General features: G+C 39.3%; 1 protein-coding gene across 1 annotated transcript in view; it reads right to left on the bottom strand.

Annotated features, from left to right (window-relative positions):
* Nucleotides 1–12,541, bottom strand: part of grk3 (G protein-coupled receptor kinase 3) — a 108,453-nt gene that overhangs the window by 91,560 nt on the left and 4,352 nt on the right. The window lies entirely within an intron of this gene.

Genomic DNA, 12,541 nt, shown 5'->3' with positions numbered 1-12,541 from the left:
ACCAAACAGATAAAAGGAAAGAATAACCAGACTTCACATACAATGACTTCTTTTTAATATAGATTTTATATTTTTCTATCTTTTTGTTGCACACAAAACCCTATTTATGTACTTTTACTACACCAGTAAACAGGCTGTCATGGTCAAGGACTAAGAATCTATGAGAACAGACAGATGGAAACATTCCCAAGGAACATTAAAAATATTTAGATGGCAGCTGTCCAAAGGTCTTCCAGGAAATAAAGACATTTAGGAGAATCTTTTTGCCTTCACACATTTTTCTAAAACCTCTGGTTCATCATGTTTTTACGGTGACTGGATCTAAAGGAAGAGAGCCTTTTTTTCCTCTGTCAGCATGAGGAAACCTACGTTTGGCACGCTTTGACTAGCGTGTGCTTAGGTTGCCAAGAAAATATCGAATATTAAGCCAAAATTCTCTCAACTGTCTCCTGGAAGCCCTTCATTGAAATATGCTGCAGCTATTCAAGCATTAACAAAGCAGCCCTGTGCCGGTGGAGACCCCTCTAAAGAAACCTGATCTCCAACCGACCCCAACGTCCAAAATATTAACCCTTTCAAACATTATCATCCACTGCTAATGCTGAGAATCACATCTATCGGGCATCTTCCATCTCCGCTGGGCTGCAAGTATCCTACTGATTGATGGATGCTCTAGCAAGTGCATTCAACAATTCACATCCTGACTTCACACCAGAAGGGACCTTTCCTGCCCTCAGATGTGCATAACAATGACTAATTGCAAATGAAATCGTTTACATACACATCCTGAGTCAGAACCCTAAGCAGCTCTTTTCTTCTGGTTTCTAACCTCAGTGCCTTTTTATCAATGCTTTGGTACATTGGTGATTATTCCCCTTTAGAAATTATCTAGTCCCCCCCACAGGTCAGAGGTTAAATGGGACTGCATGAAAACTTTTTAAAACAAAAGTTGTCTCAGCTTGAAGAACCGCTTCTCTGAGCTAATTAGCATTAAAAAGAGTCTTTAAACAGCTCATCCTGAAAGGAGTTGAAATCTAATCTCTGCTTATGGATTTGTGTAAGAAATGTAAATAGCGTCTTGTGTAAAGGCTGAATGTTGAAATGGAAAAATAACAGAAAAGATTCATCTGTACAGAATTTTTTTCTGTTAAAATCGTAGGAAAACTGCCGTTCCAATCGTAGCATTTCCGAATTCCCCCAAGTGGTGCACTAATGGTGCAGTGAATGCTATTGGTCGTTTATCAAGGGGCGGGATTGTTGTGGTAGAAGGTTCGCAAGCGAGTTGGGTTGTAGCCAGTTTATCGGAAAAGCATCTCCCTAACCAGTTAGCAACTTAGTGCTAGTAGGTTCCCAATGGGAAATTCCATTGGGACCAAGTAGCACTAAGGCTACGTTCACACTGCAGGCCTTGATGCTCAATTCCGATTTTTTTGTGAACCTGTGTGAACTGCAGCCATACAATGCAAGCGTCCCACATTCGCAGTAGAGGAAGCAATGACGTCACAGGCCAGCATGCTCTATGTTTACGGAAGTAAACATGGATGGTAGTGCCGGCGCGCATCTAGCGGTCTTTTCCAACCATAAAAACTCAATGTTTTCAGTATGGTTAAACATGAATACTGCTCTCCATATCATCATCTGCCATGGTTGTTGTTTTTAATGCAGCTTTTGCATAGCAAGCAAAGAATAGTGACCTTTGTCGGGTATTAATAGCATTTAGGTCGGATGAATCCGACCTGGCCGTTCAGACACAGATCGCATTTGAAAAGATCAGATTCGTATCGGATTCAGGACCACATAGCCAAGTGGCCTGGGTCGGATTGGGAAAAAAAAATCTGATCTGTGTTGTTTAGAATGCCATGAAAAGATCATATCCAGGTCGCATTTGGGAAAAAAAAAATAAATAAAAAATCAGATTAGGGTCACTTCAGGCTGCAGTGTGAACGTAACCTAAATTGGTGACTTAGAAACGACACTGTCAAGGAACGCTATGGACGGCGGAAACATGCAAGAGGAGGAGAGTTTAGTGTCGGAGGTCGTGGATGAGTCTCCTCCATCATACATTTTTTATTTAGAGGAGGAAAGCGGGACGAAGATGTAGTGGAAGAGGACGCCAGGGTGGCAGAAGCTTGGTTTGGTGTAGAAGGCTTCCAGCCGTACATGTTTGAGCCCTTGCCTCGCAACGCTGCCAGTTCTGTTAGCTCTACGCCTGCTGAAGACACAGACGTCCATCCCTGTGAACACTGGGACGGAACTCAATGGGAAAGGAAATGATTCTTATTTCTTATTTCAACCGTTGCAACATATCAGTCAAGATGCTATGACTGAAAAAACTGGATTGACAGATGACCGTTGATATATGATTGGCTGAATTTAGGTGTTCAGACTGACGTATAACTAACTGGCTAATAAGATAACAGGAAAAAAACACAGATTTTTAAACGGGATTTTTTTTTTTACAGAAATTTTCTACATTTTGGGAAAATATGATCTCATAAAGAGTATATTGAAATACATGTACTGTACTGGACCCGTCTGGCTCAAGGGGTTAGTGTGTAATCATTTTAAGTTTTATTTCACTGTGGAACAGAATTCAACAAGCCATCAAAAAGATGGAGGTTTTTTCAAACTTTTTTCCCCGACACCAATGAAACATTAATTTATTTCCATAAACATTAGGACAGAGCTTTTTTTTAAGCAGTTGGACTCTTTGCAGCTGCTGCAGACACAGAATCTAAAGTAAAACTTAAAAAGTTCATTTTCCATCATAGTTCACCTTAAAATTTAACTACATCTCGTCATCTAGGGCGTTTTATTTGATGGCTGTCCATCTAAATCTTTCCTTCCTTATATTAACTCTGTCTGGATGGTGGCGCTTTCGCTGGTTCAGATTGCTAACAGCTAAGGTTAGCGTCTGCATTGGGAAAACAGAAACGTAGCCTCAGTGATGCTGCCCACTTTAATTGCAGACATTAAATCCTGAGGGAAATTAAAACTCTCTAAATTTGTCTTTTCAAATTAGTGGAATCCTGTTTAAACATGACTTCTCTTCCTTCTCCACTTGCTCACAGCTTCTGCAACTTTAAAAAAAAAAAAAAAAAAAAAATTATATATATATATATATATATATATATATATATATATATATATATATACAGGTGCTGGTCATAAAATTAGAATATCATGAAAAAGTAGATTGATTTCAGTAATTCCATTTAAAAAGTGAAACTTGTATATTATATTCATACATTACATACAAACTCATATATTTCAGATGTTTATTTTGTTTAATTTTGATGATTACAAATGACAACAAATGAAAATCTCAAATTCATCATATCAGAAAATTAGAATATTGTGAAAAGGTTCAAAATTGATGGCCCCTGGTGCCACACTCTAATCAGCTAATTAACTCAAACCACCTGCAAAAGCCTTTAAATGGTCTTTCAGTCTAGTTCTATAGGCTACACAATCATGGGGAAGACTGCTGACTTGACAGTTGTCCAAAAGACGACCATCGACACCTTGCACAAGGAGGGCAAGACACAAAAGGTCATCGCTAAAGAGGCTGGCTGTTCACAGAGCTCAGTGTCCAAGCACATTAATAGAGAGGCGAAGGGAAGGAAAAGATGTGGTCGAAAAAAGTGTACAAGCAAGAGAGATAACCGCACCCTGGAGAGGATTGTGAAACAAAACCCATTCAAAAATGTGGGGGAGATTCACAAAGAGTGGACTGCAGCTGGAGTGAGTGCTTCAAGAACCACCACACACAGACGTATGAAAGACATGGGTTTCTGCTGTCGCATTCCTTGTGTCAAGCCACTCTTGAACCACAGACAGCGTCAGAAGCGTCTTGCCTGGGCTAAAGAGAAACAGGACTGGACTGCTGGTGAGTGGTCCAAAGTCATGTTCTCTGATGAAAGTAAATTTTGCATTTCCTTTGGAAATCAAGGTCCCAGAGTCTGGAGGAAAAGAAGAGAGGCACTTCATCCACGTTGCTTGAAGTCCAGTGTAAAGTTTCCACAGTCAGTGATGGTTTGGGGTGCCATGTCATCTGCTGGTGTTGGTCCATTGTGTTTTCTGAGGTCCAGGGTCAACGCAGCCACATACCAGGAAGTTTTAGAGCACTTCATGCTTCCTGCAGCTGACCAACTTTTTGGAGATGCAGATTTCATTTTCCAACAGGACTTGGCACCTGCACACAGTGCCAAAGCTACCAGTACCTGGTTGAAGGACCATGGTATCCCTGTTCTTAATTGGCCAGCAAACTCTCCTGACCTTAACCCCATAGAAAATCTATGGGGTATTGTGAAGAAGAAGATGCAATACACCAGACCCAACAATTCAGAAGAGCTAAAAGCCACTATTAGAGCAACCTGGGCTATCATAACACCTGAGCAGTGCCACAGACTGATCGACTCCATGCCACGCCGCATTGCTGCAGTAATACAGGCCAAAGGAGGCCCAACTAAATACTGAGTGCTGTACATGCTCATACTTTTCATGTTCATACTTTTCAGTTGGCCAACATTTCTATAAATCCTTTGTTTTTATTGGTCTTCAGTAATATTCTAATTTTCTGATATGATGAATTTGAGATTTTCATTTGTTGTCATTTGTAATCATCAAAATTAAACAAAATAAACATCTGAAATATATGAGTTTGTATGTAATGTATGAATATAATATACAAGTTTCACTTTTTAAATGGAATTACTGAAATCAATCAACTTTTTCATGATATTCTAATTTTATGACCAGCACCTGTATATATATATATATATATATGATTTGTCTAATTGAAGTTGCAAATGTCCCTTAAAAAAAAAAAAAAAAGAGCTCATCCTCCAGCCCTCCCCCATCTAAACAACCTCCAGGGTTGCAGTCATAATCTCACTTCTCTGTTAAAGGACCATGAATTGCTTAGAATGTGGCAGCGCTACGCTACCTCCAGAGCACTTCAACCTGCCACCACAACAAGCATAAACCTAAAAGCTGGCTACCGGCGTGTTCCAGGGCCATACATGAAGGTTTGTCAGCTTGCAGGCGTTGCTAAAGTTCGTCGTGTTCTGCTATTCGCAGGAAGTGGTTTCGCAAGTGAAGTCCGTGCTGCGCCAGTCTGCACTCTCTCTCTCTTTGTGTACATCATCTATGATCTTTTACAAACTAAATCTGAGTCAGTCCTCTGAAGGACTTAAAGTGCAGCCAGCGTTTGTTTGATACTGTACAGGGAGAAAAACATCATGTAACCATATCAATCGGATATAATGGACACATTACTGGATAAACAACCTGACTGGAAAAAAAAAACATTTCCATATTAATGCGAGTCTTTTGGTGCACTGATTTACTCCACAAGTCCATTAGTTGATGCATTTGAGTAGCTTTGATATCATGGTGTGTAGAAACTAATGGAGCTCATTTATAGCATGTAACCTCAAAGGCTGTTCTATTTTCTATATTAAAAAAACAACCTTTGTGCCCCATGTAGGCGTAAGTTTCACCTCTGAACTGCTGGAGGTAAACTGTGTCTACCTGAAGGGTTTCCATTCTCTTGTGTTTTCAGTCCAAGCCCCCTTTTCACTCTTTATCGTTGAATTCATCAGAATAAATGTCATGTTTTTGCCTCCTAGACGACGTTCTGCAACGTTCATGCAGCTCAGGGGTCTAAACCTGCGGCTCCAGAACCACATAAGGCTCTTTGGACCCTCTACAATGGCTCTTAATAGTGTAAACATATATAAAGAGCTAAATTATGTACTATAATATATACCAGTCTTATAAGCTTAAGTGGGTTCTATATGAAGGTAAAGAATTACTTTAAAATAACCAAAAATGTTTCTAACCCCTTGCTCACACTGGCTCCGGTGCGGTTACCGAGCCGACGGAGACCGCAACTCCCGCACACCCCCTCTCACACCGCCCTTTTGACTACGGTGCGGTGCGGCTCTGCGGCTCCGGCAACAGGTCCGGGGATTTAACAGAAGTTCACTTGAGTTCACGTAACTTCACGCGATAACACGGCCCAAATAAGGATATTTGCGAGAGCTTGTTGCGGAGGGCTCCGGCACGCCGCAAGGATAGCTTTCTTGCGGAATTTTCTGCAGCGCCGGAGTGTCTCGGTAACCGCAGCCGGACAGCTCAGCAGCCAGTGAGATAGGTTTACGTCTTTTTAATGACTTGGAATCACTGCGGCGCCGCACCCACCGCACCGCAACGGTAAGACCGGAGTCTGTGTGAGCCTGGGGTAAAGGTATTTTTCTTCCTGGAAATAATGTGTTTTAATATTATTTTAAAAGCTAAAAATGCATAAATTGTTGGTTGTTTAAGATGGAAACTAATTTCCTATATGAGATTTAAAAAAAAAAACATGATGGGCTGTTTTTTGAAAAATTCGGGTTATATTTGGTGGCTGTAAACAGCTTTTACTCGCCAGACTTGGGGCCAAATGGCTCTCTGGATATGAAAGGTTGCAGAGCCCTGATATAGCTGAGCTTTAAATACAGGCAACTGCTTATATTTATCATCCTGTACCAGACTAAACTCGTCCATAAAGGATTAAATATATGCAGCTTTTCTTATCCCATCAGATAAAACACAAATCAAGAGAGGGCAAATGTAAAGCAAAAGGTGCATCCATTTGTCAGCACACAATTTTACTTTTTCCTAAGACAATATATACCTAAAAATAGGGCTGGAATAATCAATTAGATTAATGGTAATCGATTATTGAAATAATTGTCAACTAAAAACATGCCTTTAGCTGACAGAGCGACCCACTTAGAGATGTAATTATACCAAGATTGTACAAAAATATATGACTATTTAGCATTTAAAATAAATACAAAACTTTTTCGTCTGTCAGTTTGTTCAATTCAGAACTCCTCAAGTGGAAACATTTTAGTTTCACCTGGTTTAATTCAGTAAAAAAAAAGTTTTCTTTAAGGAACCTTTTGTTTCTGATTATTAATCGGGGGAAAAATTGACGTATGAATTCGCAAATTCGTAAAATCGCTAGTTGCAGACCTATCTAAAACATAGAAATACTTCACTGCTGGTTGATCAGTTTGTGAGTAAAATAATAGATGCTACCAGAAATGCAGAGAGAGGCCAGCTAATGACTAATACCGCATTTCCCACTGACCTAAAAACCTGTTTAAACCCGGGAACCATAAGCTTTCAGCTGCAGTGGGAAACGCTCGCTGACCCAGGTAAAACGCCTCGCCTCTGATCGGTTCGCTGTGGGAACACCATAGACCCGCTAATTTACGTAATGCCATTGAACGCCATGGCTGATCTAACAAGCCGAAACAACTCTGTTTACATTCCATAAATACGCCGCAGCTCCGGTGAGAGGGATGTGAATGGACAAAAGAGCGAAACAACACAGCCCACCGACTGCACTCTGGCTTCCTTAAGCCAGGCTAACACTGCAGGATTTTTTCAAGTTCACAGTTTACACGTAACAGCAGGGTTTAAAAGTTCACAGCTTACGATATTTGTTCTCACACTGCGAGACCCGACGCTGATTCAATTTACCTGCTCACACTGTACGTCTAAAAACCAGGTGGGACTCAGCTACGCAGTGAGATGGTGCTACTCGGACTCGTCTATCTGGAAGTCAAACGAGTAGAAGAGGAATATGAAGCTCACTAGAGAGCAACGCGCTGCCTTGGCAATTTATGCAATTTTGTGCTGAAAGCCCTAAAAAGTATCCTTTGCTGCTTTGTCATAGCAGCAAAGGATAATTCATCACATTTCTTTAATTTGTTCTCCAGCAGCAATATGTTAAGAGTGCTTTCAAACTTAATTAGGTTGCACAAACCGTTGTAATTAAGGCTGAACTATATTAGAAAATTCTTTGGATTAAGATGATGAAATAGATGATGTGGGGGGGTTTATATAAAATCAAGATCATACCATTTAGTTTTCCCATCCTTAGGATCAGGTTTGGGTGATCGGGGGGGGGATAAAAAGCTGCTATAGGACTAGGCTGCTGGAGGACATATGGTCCCCTTTTCACCCTTCTGCTTGTTTCTATCTCTATTCTTCTATTCTGCAATACTTGTTAGTTCAACCAATAACTTCTCATCTGCTTGACGGCTTCTTTGCAATACAGAGCCTCCTATGGATCTAGTTTACTGATAACTTTTGAAACATAGAAAGAATTTATCGATCAGTGCTTCGGCAGGTTCTGCTGCAGGTTTCTTTCTGTTAATGAGGAGCTTTCCTCTCCACTGTCGCTGTATCCATGACAAATTGCAATATCTGCTGCCACCACATTCTCACCTAGTAGAACAGAGTCCTGCTACACTGCAAAAACAATCTAGAAATAAGTAAAAAAAATGTCCTTAATTAAGTGTATTCACCCTTAATTTGAGTAGGTAAATGAGAAAGCCTGCCAATGGAATGAGTAATTTTACTCTTAAAATAAGATAATTAGATAATATGCACTTGAAATAAGACAATGCAATAGTGTTTTCTTATTTTAACTGTAAATTGTCTTGTTCCATTGGCAGAATGTCTCTTTTACCTCCTTAATTCAAGAACAAATGCATTTATTTTAAGAAAAAAAAATGACTTATCTAGATTTAGATTTTTTGCAGTGTAAGTTAATGGTCAGAAGCAATCACCTAGTTTTCCTTACATAGAAAACTTTAAACAGGAATTCGATTGGATGATCTGTTGTCTCTGTGCAGTGACGTGAAATGGCATTATGTTAATTGACAATATATAAACTGACCGTCCTTTTCAACATCCAGCTCATATCTTATTTATATCAAACTGTGATAAGCACATCTACCTCTCTATTTGCACATGTACGCAATAACATAAAGCTCTCCAGTTTATTTGAGCTAGTTTGGCTGTAGTGTGTTAAAACCTTGCATGCCATTAAGAAGTTTAGCCGCCTGGAGGGACTTTTAATTGATGATTATATAATTGGTGATTAGTGATGCACATCAAGTCATGATTCAATTGGGTTGCTTTTCAATTCAGTCAAGGAAGTCAACCAGTATGGCAACATTCACAGAACAACTTATGCTGAAAGTAGTAAAAACAAACCAACTTGGTGCATTAGTAAAAATACAAATATTTACATTAATTATCTAATGCAGGGGGAAAATCATTTATTTTTTTATGTAACATGACCTGAACAAAAAAAAACAGAAATAGAAACATCTCAGTCAATTCAAATGAGATTATGTAAATAAAGTGGCTTAAAATAGATGATTCACTTTCAAGGAGTCACTTTGATTCCTTTGACTGGGTCACAAGGTTTTAGTGCAAATGTTGCAAAGAAACATTTAAGGGTTTTATGAACTGATATCAGACAATTTAATGGAAAATTAAACCTTACAGGTGATGGAAATCAGTGAGAATATTTTGGTAATGAAAAGAAAAGCAATCCATAAGGAAGTTACAGGTTTTGTTGATATTTACCTCAGAATATTTCAACAAAGCTACTACCTTTTTTAATAAACTTCTTGCAGTTTAAGCTTTTCTTTTAAAACCAAGCGTCCCGGCATCATAAACCTGCTTTCTGCATGTTTTGGAATTTACTGGCTTGTCAACAGGAAATATTTCAATTTCCTTCGTTTTTATTGAGAACAAAAACATTCAAAAATATGCTTAATGACAAAGTTTTTCTGTGTGTGTTTTAAACCATGTGCATCTATTAGCGACATCCTTTTTTTGTACACTGTGGCTAACAAATGCCTATCAGTTATTACCTCTTTGAATGTAACTGGCCTGGCAGTGACTGGGCAAACCACCGGAACGGGCGCTCCATGCAAATCACAAACTGCGGCCTGCTAGAAACATGTATGCAGAAAAGCTGCAAACCCTGCGAACATCACTGTGTTAGAAACGGCTGCCTCTACCAGCGCCTAGAAGGAATACGGATGTAAAATATTATTGATTTGCCTGACTGGTTTATGACTCCACAAAAAGAGAAAAAGAACAAGTCAATGAGAAAGACGATGCTATCAAAGCTTAAGAAAGCTTTAACTTTACGCAAGCTCATTTCTGAGTAAAATCAGCATGAACCGAAACCAGTAAACCCAGTGGAGGAAGGAAAAGGACATCTATCTGATTGAAAACCAGAAGTGATGTGCTGCTAATAAGATATGCATCAAATGGCACCAGCAAATGCAAAAAACAAACAATAAAAATCTGCTTCTGAGGGAATCTAAGCGCCGCATTTACGCTCTGCTCCCGCTACCAATTAGTGTTAGATCAATTCAATCAGACATAAATCTGCTAAACATGAAATATGATGATCAACACATGCAATCAATGTTTCACTTATTATAGATTCACCTTTCACTCCAAATGCAACCGGCGGGTCACATGTTTCAGTGTCAGAGTGAAGTTTACAGCTGACACTAAAAGCATCCTTCATGCATTCAACTGTTATTTCTGTTGGGTTCAAAGAGCAAAGACGGTGGCACTGCCTTATTCATAAACCTCACATGAAAAGAAACTCTCAATAACCAAACTTCCACCACATCCTGTTTTATCGAGATGCACGCTACAGCCTGAGCCCGAGCACTCTGAGGCCTCTGAAACCCCCCAGCAGCAGCGCTGAACGCCCATCTCTAAACGCTTCAAAGGAAGAGAAAAAACAGGGGAAAGCCGCGTCATTTCAATCGGAAAGGGGCTTTGGTCTCGTCTGACGGCCTGCTAACAGCGGCTGCTCGCTAACAGCATGGATGAAGGCGGGTGTTCATGTCAAGAGCTGCAGTATTCTGACAGAGCAGCTGCACTGCGACCCAGCAGCAGCAGCAGCTACTGGAAACGTTTGAAACAAACTGCGGCGTCCAGCTATCAGTCAGAGAAGCCTGGGAGCCGATGACAGACATGAGAGGAAACGCTGTGGAGCACAAACCGTGGAAAGAACACATTACCAGCGCTTTCTACTGGCCTCTGACCCATAAGCTGCTTTAAAAAACACTGAAAGTTTCAGGCAACCAGTGGATCCACCTCCTGGATAAACTAACGATTCATTTGCTCATCAGTTAATCTCTCAATATTTAATCAAACAACTAGCGAAAGGTTCCTTTTATACAAAATATAAACAAGGTGAAGTTAAAAAAAAATGCAACTTGATAAGTTCTGGAAGAAGCATACTGACTAGTTTTCATTTTGAAACTGAAATGTTTAAATATTTTTTACAATTTTGGTTTAATTAATGCTCTGTGCGGCTGGCTCTTTCATGCAGAATCTCTGTACTGTACGATTACAAGGCTAGTCGCAAATTATTTCAATAATTGATTAATCTAATTAATAGTTTCAGCCTTAGATAAATCTTAAGATAAACCAATACATGGGCCGATAGGCCAATATTTGTGTGTTTTCCTTGGTTGGCTGATTTATCAGTGCCTTCAGATCACATAAAATGCATGTAAACCGTTTCCTCAGTTTCACATCCATTGATAATGTTTTGTAAGATTCTTTTTTATAAGTTTCTGTTGAAATTGAGACCTCTGTAACATTTGTTACCATTGATTCATTTGTTTTTATTCATGTTAATGGGGAATGGCATGTTCTGTCAGACCAGCATACCCATAGTCAATACGCATGCACAAGACGTCAGATTTGTGTTTATCCCTTTAGTTTTGTATGAAAAATAGACTTCAAACTACCACAACGAGCATATATATCCCTTTATAATAAAAAAAATTAAGATCAGATCACCATACGTTTAAAAAAACATCAAAGAGTAAGTAATTAAATAGTTTTTTTGAACATGACTGAAGGGATACACGCCCGTTGTGGTGGTTTAAAGTCTATTTTTCATACAAAACTTAAGGGATAAACTAAAAGGATAAATGGGTATTGACTATGGCTATGTTCATCTGACAGAACAGCGGCCTAGAGTTTAGGGAAATAATCTTTTTTTTTTTTCCCACTTTTATCCATGCACATGGGCATTGTCAGTTTCACTATAGCTCTGGTGAATTTCAATGGTGAAGTCCTCTGGAAATCTTCAATAATTGTTGTTGATTGCAGATGTGTCTAGTAGTTCCCATTGATTTAGCTTGTAAAGCGGGGAGAATGGTGCTAGGCTTACCGCACCGTGACGTCACTGCTGGTGTTCTGTCAGATCAGCATACCAATACTCACTAAGCATGCGCAACATGTCGGATTTCCATTCCTTCATACTAGTCCACATTATTCCTTTAGTTTAGCCCCATTTAGTGCTTTAGTTTTAAAACGAAAAATAAACTTTAAACTACCTCGATGGGCAAGTATCCATTTAGTCTTGTACAAAAAAACAATTTAAGGTCAGATCGCCGTACGCTTCAAAAAACATCAAAAAGTAAGTAATTAAATAGTTTTTTGTACATGACTAAAGGATAAACACCTGCTAAGTTGTTTAAAGTATATTTTTCATACTAAACTAAAAGGGATATACGGGTATTTACTATGGGTATGCTGATCTGACGTCACTGCGGGAAGATGTCAGGATTGAGGTGTTGCTATATCTGTGAACGTATTCATTTTTAGGTATAAATAATGATCCATTGATTGTTCCTTG

This window comes from Cyprinodon tularosa, unplaced genomic scaffold (assembly GCF_016077235.1).
Source record: "Cyprinodon tularosa strain WSP-4 unplaced genomic scaffold, ASM1607723v1 ctg529, whole genome shotgun sequence".
In the NCBI taxonomy this organism is placed as follows: Eukaryota; Metazoa; Chordata; class Actinopteri; order Cyprinodontiformes; family Cyprinodontidae; genus Cyprinodon; species Cyprinodon tularosa.
The sequence above is the reverse complement of the archived record's forward strand: the minus strand, read 5'-3'. Positions and strand labels throughout refer to the sequence as shown.